This window comes from Mesoplodon densirostris, chromosome 2, assembly GCF_025265405.1.
Source record: "Mesoplodon densirostris isolate mMesDen1 chromosome 2, mMesDen1 primary haplotype, whole genome shotgun sequence".
Taxonomy (NCBI): Eukaryota; Metazoa; Chordata; class Mammalia; order Artiodactyla; family Ziphiidae; genus Mesoplodon; species Mesoplodon densirostris.
The window spans coordinates 174053735-174070290 of record NC_082662.1 but is presented as its reverse complement, the minus strand read 5'-3'; positions in this window follow the sequence as shown (position 1 = coordinate 174070290).

Below are 16556 nucleotides of genomic sequence, written 5' to 3'. Positions count from 1 at the left end.
AGGGAACCCGGTCGAATAATTTTGATAAAACTCTGAAAATGTCAGGCAAGCTAAAGATCTTGTGGGCTTCTCATCCATCTTTGATTTTGTTCAACTGGGAAATACCTCAGAAGTTTTTCTTCAGCTATTTGCTTTCCATCTGTTAGAAATGGGCGTGTGGTAGCTATAGCTATTTCCCTTTAAAGTAAAGCAAAAAGTAGAAGAAACATTAGAATGAACTTTAGGGAGCAGAGTTGGGAGAAGTTCCCTTTGAATTGTAGAGATTGGCTTTTTCGTTTTCCTAGAAGGCAGGTTTTATTTCTCTAAATCAGAGTGGGGTTGGCTAGGAGCAGGTATAGGTTCTGGGGTGCAGTGTGAATAAGAGCCTCCAAAATAATCCCTGCAGGACCACTGCACAGATGGAAACTGGAAGAGATGCTCAAGCAGACTGCTTTGTGGGGAAACCCTGAATTTGAAAGTCTCTTTATCTTTTGTTATCTCTTAGTGCAAAAGGCTTAGCAAGTCAGGGCATACTCAAGCCTTAGTATTTTTCATCTGGCAAGTGGAGGAAGCTAATACCTAGCTCACAAGGCTATGGTGACTATTACATGTGATAAAATATATGACAGATTTGCAAACTTTAAAGCAGTAGCAACTGCAGTATAGTTCTTTATTTAGGATCCCCTCCCCAATATTAAAAAATATTTTTAATTTTTTATACAATTTTGAAAGGTTACTTTCCATTTACAGTTATTACAAAATATTGACTCTATGCCCCATGTTGTACAATACATCTTTGAGTCTATCTTACACCCAATAATTTGTACCTCCTACCCCCCCATCCCATAGTGGCACCCCTCTCCCCAACTGGTGACCACTAGTTTGTTCTCTATATCTGTGAGTCTGCTTCCTTTTTGTTATATTCACTAGTGTGTTGTATTTTTTAGATTCCACACGTAAGTGATATCATACGGTATTTGTCTTTTTCTGTCTTATTTCACTTAGCATAACACCCTCCAAGTCCATCTACGTTATTGCAAATGGCAAAAATTCGTCTTTTTTATGGCTGAGTAGTATTCTCCTCTCCCACATTTTAATGTGTGAAATCAGGTGAAAATTTAAATTAAGGGCCCCCTTGAGCCACAAGTAAGTCAGCCAAAGTGTGGGAGACATGGGGTTGATGGTGGTGGGTGGTGATTGGAAGGGGCATGTGGGTTCTGGCCTGACCGTTTGTATGTGTGTTTGGAATTAGGCAAAACCTCTCACTGTTGTCTCCATCTTCTCTCCCACTGGCTGCCTGGGGAGCCAGGTTGGTTCCTCACACCAACATCCAAACATGGCTCCTGAAAATGTGTGGTAATGAGCCATTTGTTCCAGGATTCAGAGCCAAGATACTTATCTTCAGGATCCAAGAGCTGGCCATCAAAAAGCAAAATGCAATTTAACTTTACTTAATTTCCCAGTGAGTGCTGCAGCGTATCATCCAACAGAAATGAAATGAAACACTTGGAAATTTCTAACACACCAACCACAGGCTGTCATCCATCCTCCTCACTCGGCTTGAATCTGGAGAGTTTTCTTGGAAAGGCTGCCGAGACCCTCCTGTTTGTGAAGGGTCTGTGTTTTCAAGCCTCCCAGGTGCCGGATGCTCTGGGTGGGCAGGTAAACTTGCCCCACCTCGGACGATAACCTAACCAGCCCTGACTCGCGAGGTCCTGAGAATGGGGTTTCCCGACTTGTCTTCTCGCATCAATTAGCATTTAGTTTGTGAGGCTGCCGGGAAAGAAGACATTCTCGCACAGGATAAAGAGGAAGGAACTGTGTGTTTTGAGAGTGTGACCTCACTTTTTGGGGCTGTGAGGTGCTGAGAAGTCCCCTGTTGCTGTGTCACTGTCATTCCTAATAGATGTCACATCACAGTGACTCTTGTCCTGCGATACTGTGATATGGTCATGCCGCTGTGGCTTAAAGAGCAAAATGCACATGATTTTGAGCACATGAGAGTCCCCTGCTACTAGTCCAGAGCCCAGCTCAGGCTCTAGTGGTGCCCAATGAATACATCTTGAATAAGTGAATAAATAAGTGAACAAATTGTGAAGTTGCCCTTGGTTAGTAACCAGGGAAGAAACGTGTTTCTGGGTGGGCAGCAGCACATCTGGAAGGGCTCTAGCCATGGGAAGAGAACCTTTATCACATTGGTTTTGGTTGGGATAGGTGATGATATTTCAACATGGAGGATGCTCCTGAGGAGAGAATGGAGGTCATGTGGACTCAACAGAGGGATTCGGGGCAGGAACCAGCAAGTGATGCAGACTGCAAAGGGCCTAGAAGCTGGTTAAGCAGTGTGGGCTCCATCTGGAAGGCAAGGAGAAAGCAGCACACAGTTTTTCAGCCAAGATATGTTGTGAATGCAGGTCTCTAAATCTGTCTATCTATCTATCTATCTATCTATCTATCTATCTATCTATCTATCCATCTATTATCTATCATTTATCTATCTATCTATCTATATGTATCTACCTACCTGTCCATCTGTCTATCCATCCATGTATGTATCCATCTATCTACCTATCTATCCATCTATCCATCCATCTATGTAACCATCTGTCTATCTGTCTATCCATCTATCTATCTGAGAGAGAGGCACATAGGAAGAGTGAGAGACAGAGAGAGAAAGAAAGAGAAAAAAGAAAGAAAGAAAGAAAGAGAGAGAGAAAGAAAGAGAAGGAAAAAAAGAAATAGATCAGCTAATTCTGCAGGTCCCATCAGGATCTGCCAACAGTGGTAATGTATGGGTTGTGCAGGGAAATCTGGCAGGAGGTGGAGACAGTGGATCATCCCTTAGATGGGAAGAGAGAGACCAACTCCCCAGAGAAAGTGTGGGTGGCTGCAGCTCTAAAACCTTGGCTCTCAGTGTGTTCTTGGGCTCACTGCATCCCCAAGAGGATGAATAGAGGGGAGAGTCACATTATGGGTTAAACTTTCCAGGTGGCTTTCAGGAATGGCCATCCTCAGATGAGGGTACCAGGACCTGGGACAGCACAGGGCAGGTGCAGCTGCATCCACGTTGGGGTGAGCAGGGGTGTGATCAGCCAACGTGGGCCCTGGTACAGAAGCTCGGGTATAGGGATGTTCAATCCACACCTGCAATGCACCTGCATTTTCTTTGCACCCTATCACATACCCAGTAACCTGTGGAACAGCAAGTGTGCAAGAGGCTTACCATTTCTGTAAGGGAATGTTTGGCCAGAACAGTGGCCTTTTGTGATATTGCTTATGCACGTGTGTATTTCTTTCTCATCACTATGCAATCTGGTTTTGCAGCTATCTAGCCAGTTAGGGATTAGAAACATGGGATTTAAATGCTCCTATGTAGCTCATGAAATAACTGGCTGCTATTGCGGCCTTAATTAAGTGTAAAAGCACAACAGTTCACTGGTGGGTGTTTACAATACAACCCCTACTTCTGTCCTTACTTGGAGACCCTTCGTCCTCCTTCCCTCTGTCCCAGAGAATGACATAACCTTTCTTGTGAGTTGTCAGTCCTACGTGGCTCCCCATGTGACTGGGTGAATAAAAGTCTCTGTCTTTGTATTAATGTCTAGCAATACTGGGTTCCTTCCCGGAAGATTTCAAAATAAGAGAATTGGATGAGAAATGCAATTGCCACATACATATGGCCCTGAATGTGTTGGTCACCATGCCATGTCCTCTTACGCATTTCCCATTTTTTTCCCCAGTTGTCATTGTAATATTATTCCATTTACTGAGAGAATCATTATAAGGAACCACTCACCTATTAAGACACATGTGGGCCTGGCCTGGCGAACACCAGCTGTATGAGGCAGAGCAGGAGATGCCAGGCATGGGCCAGCCTTGACCCTCTGGCCTGGGAAGGAGATGACTGGAGGACATTGAGTCTAGTAGGCAGGACAGGTATCAAGCACAGTAACAGAGCCTAGCCAGGCCAGCAGAGCAAGGCTGTGGAGATCAAGATGAGGATGCCAACAACAGTTAGCTTTGATGGAGGCCTTTTACATTCCAGGTGCTTTTAGATAATTTCCTGACATTATCTCTGACTCTGACATAAAACTGACACTCTAGCTAATTAACATCACTTAATGCTCATAGTAGCCTTTCAAGGCAGAGATGATTATTAACATGATTTTTTATATGTGAGGGACCTAAAGCTTTGAGAGATTAAGTAAGTCCCAGGTCACGTGGCTAATCAGAGGCAAGAGTGTAACTTAAATCCAGGGAAGATTGCAAAGGCTGTGCTCTTCCTCACATCACTGGCTCCGCGAGGTGGGAGCTTCCAGCCCACTCCAAGTTAATGAAGCTCCATTGATTTTATCAGGTGGCTATTGCTGTATAGCAATACACCCTCTACCTAAGGCTACCCTTTCCTGAAGCCCATGATCAGCTGGAGTCCTTCTGCAGCACCTAGCGTATGCACACACACACACATGCACACACACACACACACACAAATGATACCTGGATAGACTTTGGCCAGAGAGAAGAATTTCACTCATCCTTGATTTTGTCTCTCTACCTCTGGAGACCTGGACGGTGATTGTCAGGCTTTGGGACTATTGGAAACTCAGGCCACTTCTGAGTGATGTGGATCAGGAAAGATCTGGTTTTCCAAATATCCAGTTGCACTACACGGAAGTTGAGGAATAAATGGTGAGCTGAGGAAGAGAGAGAGACCAGTGTGTGTCTGAGACACTTGAATATAATAATCTAGGGAAATAGAGGAAGAAAACAATAAATAAGGAAAAAAGAGTGGGAGTGGGCCAGGATGACAGGGCCATGAGGCAATGAGCAGGATGAAGGAGGTGTTCTGATGGAAGGAGATAATGGGCCGATATAAGTTAGCCTGAAATTCACAGGTGGGAGGGGGAAGCCCCTGGACTTGATTCCCAGAAGAAGGTCCTGAGGTCCATGTGAGTTTCATGTGTCTTTTGTTCAGAATGCATTATAAATTAAATTCTCCTACCAGAAAGGTATATGGTAGTGTAAGGGTGTGTGTTTAAGCAAAAGTGGGAACTGAATTTTCTGCTGTTGATGGGAAATTCATATTTGCTGTTTTTGTTTATGTATTCATTCCCAAATAGTGTTTTAATGATTATTTTTGTTGTCCTAAGAAGTTGTCTCTCTCTTATGCCTCATCTTGCTTGAGGACCACTTCCTTCATCTTGAAACATCTCTTCTGGTCTCTGCGATTCAGACTCCTGTTTCTCCTCATAGCTCACCGACTCCAGTTTCTCCAGTTTTGCAATTCCTCTGATTCCTTTCCATCAACCTATCTGTTGAGAATTGAGCTCTACCAGTTTTATCAAGTGGCTATTGTTGTATAACAAGCCACTCCCAAATTTAGTGGCATTAAACAATGATCATTTATTTAGCCCATGAGTCTGTAGGTCAGTGAGCAGTTCTGCTGGTCATGGTCAGGCTCAGCTGGTGTTGGCTGGACTCTCCATCTACCTGCAGGCAGCAGCCCTGTTAACTGGGGGCTGGCTGGGGTAGGGTGGCCCCAGTTGGCATAGCTTGACTTTGCTCCTCTCTTCTTCAGCAGGCTGGCCTGAGCTTGTTCACATGGTAGCAGCCTTCCAAGAGAACAAGCAGAGTGTGCAAGGCTTTCTGGAGCCTAGGCTTGGACCTCGTACAATGTCTCTTCTGCTGCATTTTACTGAATGAAGTAAGCCATGGGGGCAGTCCAAATTCAAAGAGTGGGGAAATAGATTCTTTCTCTTGGTGGAAGGAGATGCACAGTCACAGTGCAAAGGGCTGGAGGCATGGAAAGGAGTGGAGAATTGAGATCATTTTCCCAAAATTTCTATCACACTAGGATTCTACCTTTGGTTGTTCAGATATTCTCCCCAGATAAATCTAACCCATGTCATGGTGTTTCCCTCATCCCACAGCCCATGATGTCAGCATATATTATCTTCTATAAAATTTAATTTTTCTTCTGTCAAATTGAAGACTGTGCTTTTGTCATCACCTTCAGTGGACTGAAAATCCCCCAGCAGTGCATGGCCCAACTTGGTGAAAGGATTCTGGATGAGGTGTAGTAGCAGAGACTGTTCCTTGTCCACTCAAATCAATCCTTCCCTTCTTTACTAGTAGAATGGCTTCATGGTCACTGGACACTTGGCTGCCCCATTAGAGACTACATCTCCCAGCCTTTCTTGCAACTCTGGTCATGCCTTGTGTCCTACTTTGGGCCAATGGATGTGAGCAGAAGAAAACATGCCAAGGGAGGGGACTGAGGTGTCCTGCCTTTCCCCTCTTTCCCAGTGGTTGGAAGATGGTCTGAGCTGGAGCCGCTAAGTTGAACCCAGAGACCAAAACCACATGGAGGATGATAGAGTCACACTGTAAGCACTGGACTCTCTACTTAGTACTTGCAAAATGAGAAAACAAAATCAACTCCAATCTTATTTAAACTTTGTATTTGTGAGTGTTTTGTTATGGCAGCTTAGCTTGTGCCCTGGCAAATATGGTGATGTGAGAGGGAAGTGGAATGATGGAGTGTAACAATGGTAAAGCCAGGCTAGGGTACTGAGAGCTTGCTGGAGTTCAAAGAGAGAGGGAACATCATTCTCTCCATTTGTTTCTTCTTTCCCTCTTTCAAACTTATTTTGCAGTTCTTTGTTTTTCTATTCTCCTCCTTCTCCAAGACATTTCCCTCCTGTTCTCTTTTTTGTTTCACATTTCTATATGGTGTGGTGGGAAATCTCTTGAAACCTTGACCTTAGGAGAGGAGATTAACAACCACAACAGAGGTGAATGATACTATATTGGATGTAAGAAAATACTTTATTTCAAAAAATAAAAGAAAGTAGAAAGATAGTATTGAGAGTGTTTGTATGCCCTTCACATAGCTTCCCCTAGTGTTAACATCCTAAATAACCATGGTACATTGATCAAAATTAAGAAGTTAGCAGCAGTACAGTAACATTAGCTAACTACAGACTTTATTCAATTTCTCCAGTTTCTCTAATAATGTTTGTCTGTTCCAGGATCAAGTCCAGGCTACCATGTTGCATTTAGTTATCAGGTCACCTTTGTCTCTACAAATCTGTGATAGCTTTCTGTTATTTCCTTGTCTTTGGTGACCTTGACAATTTTGGTCAAGTGTTTTGTAGACTGTCCCTAAATCTGCATTTGTCTGATGTTTCTTATGATTAGACTGAGGTTATACATGTTTGGGAAGAATACACCAGAAACAAAATGCCCTTCTCCTTGTACCATACCAGGGAACACAATATCAACATGATTTTTTTTTTTTTTTTTTTTTGCTGGTGATGTTAGCCTTGATTACTTGGTCAAGGTACTTTTCATACTCTATTTGTTAGAAGTGAGTCAATAATTCTAGCCCATTTGAGGGGAGGGGAATTAAGCTCTTTTATGGAAGGAGGAGTATCAAAGAATTTTGATATACCTTAAAACCACCACAGTAATAAATAACTATTTTCTGGAGGTATTTTGAGGCTCTGCACTATCCTGTTTCTCCTTAAAGTTTCTCTCACTAATTATAATATGCATCAGTGGATCTTTCCTGCAGTAATTATTACTATGTTTTAGAGATGATTTCCTATTTTCCTCATTCCTTCTACCTTTATTAATTGGAACTCATCTGTCAGGAAGATTTGTCCTTAACTTTCTTCCTTTATTTATTTACTTAAGCATTCATGTCTATCAAATGGATTTATGGATATTTATTTTATTTTTAGGTTATAATCCAATACAGTTGTTATCTTTTTGCTCAAATTGTTCCAGGTTTGTTCACTGGGAGCTCTTTGAGGTGGGCACCTATGTCCTTTTGATATGCCCTCATCCTTTTATTTCTATATATCGTTTAACACTTCCTTACTTTTTGGAACTTCAAGACATTTCAGGCTTATCTTGTATTTTCTCTGCCCAGCTTAAGAGTCAGCCATTTCTCTAAGGATTCATGGTCCTTTTTGGTAGAGAATGGTATTTAGAAATCAAGATCTGGGCAGTAGGGGTGTTCATTGCTATTAGGGTGTCACTGTTTCTAGCACCTCTGAACAGAGAGAGCTTGGAAAAATATGTATATATATACTCACCCATGAATACACAGGTCTACATTTATTTATGTATCTCTCTGTAAATATATCACATTAAGCATGAATGCATATTGATATCTGATTCCAATCCAGTCAGTACCACAGGATCTATTCTAGACTTCCCTTTGTTGTTTTTTTGTAGCTTCTTTCACTGACACTGAGAGACCATTAGTTACTTTGTATTTACTTAGTTGTTCCACCCAAGAATATATAGAAAGCAGTTTCAAAATTGTTTACCTGTTCCCCCTTGAGAAACAGCTAGAATGGAGTGTTAAAATACAGTTCCTTTTTTGCCTTTAACCTCGCAGCATGGGGTCAAAAAACTGTTTTCCAAAGTTTCTCAGTTATGTTCCCTTTTTCTCTAGCCCTTTAAGTGAAGCTTTGTCATATATTCGTAACATAGTTAAATTTATTTGTCATAATCTGCATTATGCCTGGGTTCTTATGAATATCCTGGTTAATTAATTAATTAATTAATTATTTTGCGGTACATGGGCCTCTCACTGTTGTGGCCTTTCCCGTTGCGGAGCACAGGCTCCGGATGCACAGGCTCAGCGGCCATGGCTCACGGGCCCAGCCGCTCCGCGGCATGTGGGATCTTCCCGGACCGGGGCACGAACCTGTGTCCCCTGCATCGGCAGGCAGACTCTCAACCACTGCGCCACCAGGGAAGCCCTATCCTGGTTAATTTTTATAAACTTTTCACATGGTGAAGTTCATTCTTGTGTTATACAGTTTTAGGGGGTTTGACAAATCCATAAAGTCATTTATCCATCTCCAAAGCATGATAAAGAACAGTTCCAATATCCTAAAATTCTCTTGTATGGCTCCTTTTTAGTCAACACTCTCCCTCTCAATAATCACTGATCTTTTTTCCATCCTTATAGTTTTGCCATTTCCAGAATGCCATAAGCAGAATCATACAATATGTAGCATTTGGGGATTGGCTTCCTTCACTAAAAAATGTACTTAAAATTCATTCATGGTGTTACATGGATTAATTTTTTTTTCCTTTTAGTTGTTGAGTAGTATCAGGGTATATGGATATACCACAGTTTCTTTTATCCATTCACTTGTTGAAGGACCTATGGATTTTTTTGAGTTTTGGGAAATTATGAATAAATCTGCAATAAACATTCACATTCAGTTTTTTATGTGAGCATTAGTTTTCAATTTACTTGAGAACATACCTAGGACTGGGATTGCTGAGCTGTATGGTAAGTATAAGTCTAATTTTATAAGAAACTGCCAAACTTTTCCAAAGTTGCTCTATTGTTTTGCAATCATTAGCAATGATTGAGAGCTCCTACTGTTTCTCATCCTCTCCAGCATTTGGAATTGTGAGTTTCATTTTGTGTGTGTGTGTGTGTGTGTGTGTGTTTGCGTGCCATTCTCATATGTTTGTGGTGGTATCTCATTGTGGTTTAATTTGCATTTCCCTAATGATAATTAGGTTGTTTATTCTCTTACTGTTAAGTTTTAAGTTTCTTTAAAATATATTCAGGATACAAGTCTTTTATTAGATTTGTGAACTGCAAATATTTTTCCAACTCTGTGGTTTGTCTTTTCATTCCCTTAACTGTGCCGTTTGCAGAGCAAGTTTTTCTAATTTTTTAAAATTAATTAATTAATTTATGGCTGTGTTGGGTCTTCGTTTCTGTGCAAGGGCTTTCTCTAGTTGTGGAAAGTGGGGGCCACTCTTCATCACGGTGCATGGGCCTCTCACTATCACGGCCTCTCTTGTTGCAGAGCACAGGCTCCAGACGTGCAGGCTCAGTAAATGTTTCTAATTCTGATAATCTTATTTATTCATTTTTTTTTCTTTCAGGAATTGTGCTTTTTGTATGTTATGTTGGACTTTAAATGTGCCACAGACACATTTTAAGTTATAGTTACATCTCATCTACTTGATAATATGTCATATTGTGGTTGGCTCTATATAAATAGTTTAACATTTATAATAAAATATTCATATTTCTGTTCATGTCCTAATTCTTCATGATCTCTGACACAAACTAGATATTGCTACTCATTAGTGTCTCTTTAGAAAGTATTTATATTAATTCAGCTCTTGCTTTGAAGGGTGGCAAGTTTGAGTGGATTTGGGGGCAGAAGGAGAATTAGACCAGGTGGGTGTTTGGTCTGCCTTGACCAGCTCTGGGAACTGGAATAATCATTTCACTTCTCTAGGCCTTAGCTTTCCCACTTGTCCTAGTCATACTTCCCATCGTTGTTGTACAGGTAAAATGAACCCAGGTAAATGCTCATATGAGTGTATTTTTCATGTTTCTTTTTTTAAAAAAAATTATATCTGTCCCCAGAATTGTCCATGATACATGAGAGAGAAGAGACAGTGGAGGAAACAGAGAATGATAGAAAATTCTGCACTTTGTGGGAATTAGGAGCATCACTACAGAAACAGAACCTGGCATCCAAAGCATCCAAGCATACTTGGACCAGGTGGCTGCACCCCATCTCCTCATGGGTGGGCTCTGGTCCTCCCTGATTGGAAGATTATGTAAGATTGATAGTGATAAACCGCTAACCTGGGGCCCAGGTGGTAATCCTGCTGATGACCACCAATTTCACTTTTCATCATAAAATAGAAAAGAATAGAGATCATTAAGTTCAAGGATTTTCTTGAGTTGTTCAACTTTTTCTTGCCACTTAGAATTCTAAAAATCATGGAATGTTATTTCTGCATGGGACTTTGGTGATACATGACTATGTTTTCTGATTCCTGATTTAGAACACAGGGATAGGCACATGATCTGCCTGAGGGGTATTTGTGTTTCCTACAAAATAATTAGATGTTTTTTCCACCTGGTCACCCACTCCCTGTGCTTCTCTACCCCCTAGTTTTGACCCTGGTAGGGCCCCTTATCTGGGACTCCATCTTTTTCATGTTTTCTCCTCCTCCTGAACTTCTCCAAGACTCAGCCCAAATGTCTCCTTGCCTATGTTGTATTCCATCTCTGATTCTCCTCCCACCTCTCCCTACCAAAATGAATCATTCTCTTGTCTGAGTTGACATAGCACCTTAATGTAGCTGTTTTGCCACTCTATTAAAGGTATACTTCTGTGCATATTTCCCTTGTATGCGAGTATGTGTACTTGTATGTATTCCTTGCTAAAGCATCTGTGCCTGGAGGACAAGAAGGCTCTTATCCCCATCCAAGTGCCAGGTGCACAGATAACTTTCATGAATGTTTGTTGCTTGGAATCTGGCTCCACTCCTTTATCTTAAAAGCAAGGAAACTGATAAGTGATTTGTGTCATTCCTTTTTCAAAAATTCCTTTCGCTTAAAGATTAATTGACTTATGCTCAGTATTTCTGGGAGCTGGTGGTCTTTGCCTAATTATTTCTTAAAATTCTTTTTAGCACAAAGAACCCACAGTTCCTCTTTGTGTAAGTTATATGATCAAGTGCTCAAGATTTAAGTAAGCAGACTGGGGAACAAATAGTTTGCAGTCTTCAGGGATGCACAAACAATTCCGCTTCTGGTAAGTCCAGCTGACAAAACTACAGGAGGTCCCTATATAGATTGTCTGGGATTTTCCCGTGTGGGGTGGACACAATTAGATCTGCAGAACATCTGATCCTGTGAAACAAACGTTGACAGTACGACAAATAGCCTGCTACTACATTTTCATCAGTGTTCCTACAAACAGACAGACACATTCTCTCATTCACTGTGTCCAGAAAGCCAAAATTTATAGATCTCTTCCTTTGCAAAAACTCCTAAACCTGGTTTATTTCCATGGACTTGACCTTTGGCATTCAGACTTTCTACCCACTGGCAAACCCAGTGTCCATTTTTTTCTGCAGATGGCCATTTTGGCAGTCTCCTTAACAGCCTCAGGGAAGAACCAGAGGTCTACATATGGAGACCTCATCCCCGGTTGCCTAATGGATTCAAAAGACATCCTGCATATTCATCATTTCTCCTTTTATGAGCACCTTGGCAATTCCCTCCAAAGGTGAAGGCTGCAGTAAATTCAGAAGTGCCATTTAGTGAATACCAATTTATTCTCAATTCAAGTCTAGTTTTTTTCCTGCTCCTTGGCAGAGCATTGGAGATCCCAGTGAATGCAGGGCATTGTCTCAGCTCTGAGGATACAGGGTTGTGTGTGCAAATCCAAAGCCTGAAGATGATGTCTGCTCCCCAGCCTACGTGCCTAAGCGCTGTGCACTTATTACTCTGCATTCTCTGCAACTCCCTCCCTGGAGAAGTTGGAAATGACCTTGTGGGAAAATGTTAAAATCATGCTGGAGTGCTTGGATTGGTGACAGGGCTTTTAATTCATAGTTGTAAATTAGCAGATATTATTTTTCAGCTCTGTGCACATGGTCTTACCCTTTGGTGTACTAGGGATCCATTACAATGTTCCCCACAGTATCCCAAGATACTGATGTGGACAGTTGTTCAATGGACATAGATTCAGAGAGAAACAGACACCCTCATTATTTTTGTTCACTTGAAAAGTTCTGCCTGGTTGAACCTGAGTAGTGACTGGGGAAGGAAGGGCGCTGTGGGAGGTGGGCTCTGACACTGTCTACTGTGGGGTCCACTCTGTTTCCCCCCAGGGTCGACACTGCTAACTGTGCCTCTTCTCTCATCCCACTTCTCTATAACCCAAATAGCAGCACGTCGCTCATCAATTTCCCATCGTTCTCCTTTCCTCCTAGAAAAACTGGGACCTGAAACCTCAGCCCCATTTGCTTTTGTACATTCTGACTCTAGAATGGAAACACGTGTACTTACTATTGATCTATTCATCCCGGTATGCTCTTTATTTTTTTATTTTTAATTTTTAAAATTTTACTATGGTAAGAACACTTAACATGAGATCTAGCCTTTTAAATTTTGAAGCAATTTTTAAGTTGGCTGTACTGTTTTTTTCTTTTTTTAACATCTTTATTGGAGCATAATTGTTCCACAATGGTTTGGTAGTTTCTGCTGCACAACAAAGTGAGTCAACCATACACAAACATACATCCCCATATCTCCTCCCTCTTGCATCTCCCTCCCACCCTCCCTATCCCACCCCTCTAGGTGGTCACAAAGCACTGAGCTGATCTCCCTGTGCTATGTGGCTGCTTCCCACTAACTATCTGTTTTACATTTGGTAGTATATATAAGTCCATGCCACTCTCTCACTTCGCCCCAGCTTACCCTTCCCCCTCCCCGTTTCCTCAAGTCCATTCTCTACATCTATGTCTTTATTCCTGTCCTGCCCCTAGGTTCTTCAAACCATTTTTTTTTAGATTCCATATAAATGTGTTAGCATACAGTATTTGTTTTTCTGACTTACTTCACTCTGTATGAAAGTCTCTAAGTCCATCCCCCTCACCACGAATAACTCAATTTCGTTTCTTTTTATGGTTGAGTAATATGCCATTGTATACATATGATACATCTTCTTTATCCATTCATCTGTTGATGGACACTTAGGTTGCTTCCGTATCCTGGCTATTGTAAATAGAGCTGCAGTGAACGTTGTGGTACATGACTTTTTTTGAATTATGGTTTTTTCAGGTTATATGCCTAGTAGTGGGATTGCCAGATTATATGGTAATGTTCTATTTTTAGTTTTTTAAGCAACCTCCATACTGTTCTCCATAGTGGCTGTATCAGTTTACATTCCCACCAAGAGTGCAAGAGGGTTCCCTTTTCTCCACACCCTCTCCAGCATTTATTGTTTGTAGATTTCTTAATGATGGCCATTCTGACTGGTGTGAGCTGATACCTCATTGTACTTTGATTTGCATTTCTCTAATGATTAGTGATGTTGAGCATCCTTTCATGTGTTACTTGGCAATCCATATATCTTTTTTGGAGAAATGTCTATTTAAATCTTCTGCCCATTTTTGGTTTGGGTTATTTGTTTTCTTTTGATATTGAGTTGTATGAGCTGCCTGTATATTTTGGAGATTAATCCTTTGTCAGTTACTTCATTTGCAAATATTTTCTCCCATTCTGAGGGTTGTCTTTTCATCTTATTTATAGTTTCCTTTGTTGTGCAAAAGATTTTAAGTTTCATTAGGTCCCATTTGTTTTTTTTTTTTTTTGTTTTTATTTCCATTTCTCTAGGAGGTGGGTCAAAAAGGATATTGCTGTGATGTATGTCATAGAGTGTTCTGCCTATATCTTCCTCTAAGAGTTTGATGGTGTCTGACCTAACATTTAAGTCTTTAATGCATTTTCAGTTTATTTTAGTGCATGGTATTAGGAAGTGTTCTAATTTCATTCTTTTACATGAAGCTGTCCAGTTTTCCCAGCACCACTTATTGAAGAGGCTGTCCTTTCTCCATTGTATATGCTTGCCTCCTTTATCAAAGATAAGATGACCGTATGTGTACAGGTTTATCTCTGGGCTTTCTATCCGGTTCCATTGATCTATATTTCTGGTTTTGTGCCAGTACCATACTATCTTGATTACTGTAGCTTTGTTGTATAGTCTGAAGTCAGGGAGCCTGATTCCTCCAACTCTGTTTCTCTTTCTCAAGATTGCTTTGGCTATTTGGGGTCTTTTGTGTTTCCATACAAATTGTGCAATTTTTTGTTCTAGTTCTGTGAAAAATGCCATTGGTTGTTTGATAAGGATTGCATTGAATCTGTAGATTGCTTTGGGTAGTAGAGTCATTTTCGCAATGCTGATTCTTCCAATCCAAGAGCATGGTATATCTCTCCATCTGTTTGTGTCATCTTTGATTTCTTTCAAGAGTGTATTACAGTTTTCTGCATACAAGTCTTTTGCCTAGTTAGGTAGGTTTACTCCTAGGTGTTTTATTCTTTTTGTTGCAGTGGTAAATGGGAGTGTTTCCTTAATTTCTCTTTCAGATTTTTCATCATTAGTGTATAAGAATGCAAGAGATTTCTGTACATTAATTTTGTATCCTGCTACTTTACCAAATTCATTGATTAGCTCTAGTAGTTTTCTGGTAGCATCTTTAGGATTCTCTATGTATAGTGTCATGTCACCTGCAAACAGTGACAGTTTTACTTATTGTTTTCCGATTTGGATTCCTTTTATTTCTTTTCCTTCTCTGATTGATGTGGCTAAAGCTTCCAAAACTATGTTGAATAATAGTGGTGAGAGTGAGCAACCTTGTCTTGTTCCTGCTCTTAATGGAATGGTTTCAGTTTTTCACCATTGAGAACAATGTTGGCTGTGGGTTTGTCATATATGGCCTTTATTATGTTGAGGTAAATTCCCTCTATGCCTACTTTCTGGAGGATTTTTTATCATAAATGCATGTTGAATTTTGTCAAAAGCTTTTTCTGCATCTATTGAGATGATCATATGGTTTTTCTCCTTCAATTTGTTAATATGGTTTAACACATTGATTGATTTGCGTATATTGAAAAATCCTTGTGTTCCTGGGATAAACCCCACTTGATCATGGTGTATGACTTGTAATGTACTGGTGGATTCTCTTTGCTAGTATTTTGCTGAGGACTTTTGCATCTACGTTCATCAGTGATATTGGTCTGTAGTTTTCTTTTCTTGTGACATCTTTGTCTGGTTTTGGTATCAGGGTGATGGTGGCCTTGTAATATGATTTTGGGAGTGTTCCTCCCTCTGCTATATTTTGGAAGAGTTTGAGAAGGATGGGTGTTAGCTCTTCTCTAAATGTTTGATAGAATTCGCCTGTGAATCCATCTGTCCTGGGCTTTTTTTTTGTTGGAAGATTTTTTATTTATTTATTTATTTTGTTTTTGGCTGTGTTGGGTCTTCATTTCTGTGCGAGGGCTTTCTCTGCTTGCATTCAGCGGGAGCCACTCTTCATCATGGTGCACGGGTCTCTCACTATTGCTGCCTCTCTTGTTCTGGAGCACAGACTCCAGACATTCAGGCTCAGAAGCTGTGGCTCATGGGCCCAGTTGCTCTGCGGCTTGTGGGATCTTCCCAGACCAGGGCTCGAACCCGTGTCCCCTGCATTGGCTGGCAGATTATCAATCAGTGCACCACCAGGGAAGCCCTGTTGGAAGATTTTTAATCAATTTAAGTGGTTGGGATTGGTCTGTTTATATTTTCTATTTCTTCCTGCTTCAGTCTCGGGAGGTTGTTGTTTTCTAAGAGTTTGTCCATTTCTTCCAGGTTGTCCATTTTATTGGCTTATAGTTGCTTGTAGTAATCTCTCATGATCCTTTGTATTTTTGCACTGTCAGTTGTTACTTCTCCTTTTTCATTTCTAATTCTATTGATTTGAGTTTTCTCCCTATTTTTCTTGATGAGTCTGGCTAGTGTTTTATCAATTTTGTTTATCTTTTCAAAAAAACCAGCTTTTAGTTTTATTGATCTTAGCTATTGTTTCCTTCATTTCTTTTTCATTTATTTCTGATCTAAACTTTATGATTTCTCTCCTTCTGCTAACTTTGAGATTTTTTTGTTCTTCTTTCTTTAACTGCTTTAGGTGTAGGATTAGGTCGTTTATTTGAGATGTTTCTTGTTTCTTGATGTAGGATT